Source organism: Alligator sinensis, unplaced genomic scaffold, assembly GCF_000455745.1.
Source record: "Alligator sinensis unplaced genomic scaffold, ASM45574v1 scaffold1146_1, whole genome shotgun sequence".
Lineage (NCBI taxonomy): Eukaryota > Metazoa > Chordata > Crocodylia > Alligatoridae > Alligator > Alligator sinensis.
The window spans coordinates 55,538-58,326 of NW_005842696.1; the positions used below are offsets into that span (position 1 = coordinate 55,538).

Consider the following 2,789-nt stretch of genomic DNA (forward strand, 5'->3'; position numbering starts at 1 on the left):
AGATTGGAGGGAGGTTATAAGTGGAGTTCTTTACGGATCAGACATGATCCCAATCCAGTTTTACTATTTTCAGTTATGACTTGGGCATGAAGAAGTGTACTAATGAAATTTGTTGACCAAAAAAAATGCTCAGAGAGGTCATCAGTATAGAGAGACTGGAATGTTTGACAAGAACTGGATGGCTTGAGGATAGAAGTGATAAAAAATTGAATTCATTTCAATATTTTAAGTTATAAAATCATGTGCTTAGGGATCAACAGCAAGAATTTTCACTCTCAGTTGCAAACCTATCAGTGGAAAAAACAAAGGAGAAGAAAGTCCCAGGTGTACCGGTTGATCACAGGATTGTGAGGCTCCCTTGTATGTTGATCATGAACTTCCCATGTATGCAAATATAGGAGAGTTATTTCCAGTAGAAATAGTAAAGTATTAATGCTATTGTGTAAGCCTCTGGTTAGATACAGATGCTCTGGTTAGATACCTGTGCAGTTCTGGTCTCACACATTGGTGACGCACCCTCTGAGATTGGCAGTGCCCCCCCTGCGATTGGCTGCTGCCAATGCTCCTGGTCGACACTTGCCAAACCCTCCACACCCCTGCCCGCCACCACCACCGCGTCCGCCTGTTGGACCTCCCCGCTTGCCGCCACTGCTGCTTGCAGGCAGTTGCCGTGCCCCACCCCAGCCTCCAGGGGCATGCGTCTTTCATGGTCTCACATGTTCAAAAAAGATGAATGCAAAGTGGAATAGGTATACAGAAAGGCTACTAGGGAATAGAAAATTTATCATATACAAAAAGACTTAAAGACTCAGCATGTCTCAGCAAGACTCAGACCCTTGCAAAAGGGATATTATTGTTCATTAAAAATAATTACATGCATAAATAAGGAGGGGAAAGAAATATTTTAGTAATGCACAAAAATATCTAAATTGTTTTAAAACAGAGCTCTGTTGGTTTATGAACAGGAATATATGACTGATACACTTGCAATAGCACCTGTTATTCCATACTCTATGATGTGCTAATACTGACTACAGATGGTTCAGTACGTACAATTCTCTTGGATTGCTTGGGCAATAGACAATTTCAGGGACTGAAGTGGGCAGGCAATGCCCGCACTGTCAACTACCATGATCCTCAAAGCCTCTGTGAAGCTCCACAAAAGATTAGATGAGTCCTGGCTTCAGGGTTCTTTACTAGCACAGACCAACTGCCGATGCTTCCTCAGCCTGGCGAAGGGTATTTGTACCTGAAAGCTTGCAGAGAAGAACTTTTCCAACTGTTTGAGTTGGTCTAATAAAAGATATCGGATTTACCCAAAGAAACTTGTCTGCTAGATGAGTACTAGACATGCAACAAGGAGGAGGGTAAAAGGAGCACCACAGGCAGCCTTTATGACTATCAGTGAAGCTGCTTGCAGATTTATGCTAAGTTTCCTTGGCTTAGGTTATTAAGGTTGTTTTTTTTTAATTGATTTGCTTTTTGGTTGCTGACTTTGAATATTTAGCACTGCTAACACAAACACATACCCACATTTGCACTGCCCTACACACTTTCATATTGTTAAAAGCAGCTGGAGTTAGTTATATTTTTTCTTTAGTATATTTATTTCTTTAATAAGCATTTGTGTCTGTGCAGCAATTACTGTTGTGAAAGTATTTTCAGAAGAGTAAAGATCCAAAATTATACCAAAAAAAATTAAATTTGCAGAATTCATGGGACACCCAGAAGCTAAAAGCAAGTATTACAAAATGATTGTAGGAGGCCACCCTTCACAATTTCAAGACAAAATGCAGTCCAATACGGGATGCAACCTATAAAAAACTCTGCCTCTCATATTACCCTTAGCAGACACGACTCTATACTGATTGTCAGATAATCTTTATTAAGGCTGTCTTAAGAAAAAAAGTAAAAATCTCTAAGATATCCGTGTACTTTGGAGAGGGAACAACCATTTCGTTCCAAATGACGTCACAGAGATTCTTTAAGGTACATAATTTCTTATTTTCTTAAATAAAAAAAAATAAACACAGCCCCCCCCCCCCCAAGTCAAATTCTCTCTCAGCCGATCACTCATCTATATCATCCTGTGTTGCCAGACTGCACATATAGCATCTCTTATATCCCCTGTCTGTCTTGAACCTGAGCCAGTGTTGATGGGCAGGATTTTTGGTGGCCAGAGGCAAGCCAGCAAATCACCGGTGTTTTGGGTCTGTTCCACAGGAAAAGACTCACCTTTAGCCCTCATTACGCAGGGGACAGCAGTCAATAATCACACAGCTGGAACCTGCTGTATGGGCAACGCTGGGCTTCTGGAGGGAGCGCCATCTCGGCTTCAGCCTGCCAAATACCTGTGCTACTACCCTCCTTCATTTAGTTGACAGGCCCTGAGAGGCCAAAGTACAAGCCAGTTCCTAGAAAAGATCTCTTCTGTGTGGTGCTCTTGGAAACCCGAGAGGTCCTCAGGCATCCTAGCACCAAGCACGCACATGGGGAGCATCAGTGAGGATGTGGCGGGTCTGTGGGTAAGTTGGATGACTGGGTGGGAGGGGGATCCTACAAGACTACGCAGGTGCAGCGTCACTAGCACTACCACAAGGTGTGGACCACGGTGCCACATGTGAAAGACAAGAGTGGAGAGAGCCCGGCATCCCCTCAGCTCCTGGCCCAGCTTGGCTGGTGGGGGACATGTGCGCTTCTCCTTTCACCTCCCTCAGGACCTGTCCAGGTCCGTGGGTCCAATCCTGGGATATGAAGGGACAACGCAGCTCCCCACCCACGCCCCTCCC

The 2,789-nt window shown here is 44.0% G+C and overlaps 1 protein-coding gene across 1 annotated transcript in view; it reads left to right on the top strand.

Moving 5' to 3' along the window:
- The window catches only part of MAP9 (microtubule associated protein 9), a 36,215-nt gene that overhangs the window by 144 nt on the left and 33,282 nt on the right, over nucleotides 1–2,789 (top strand). The gene's annotated exons all lie outside the window — the stretch shown is intronic.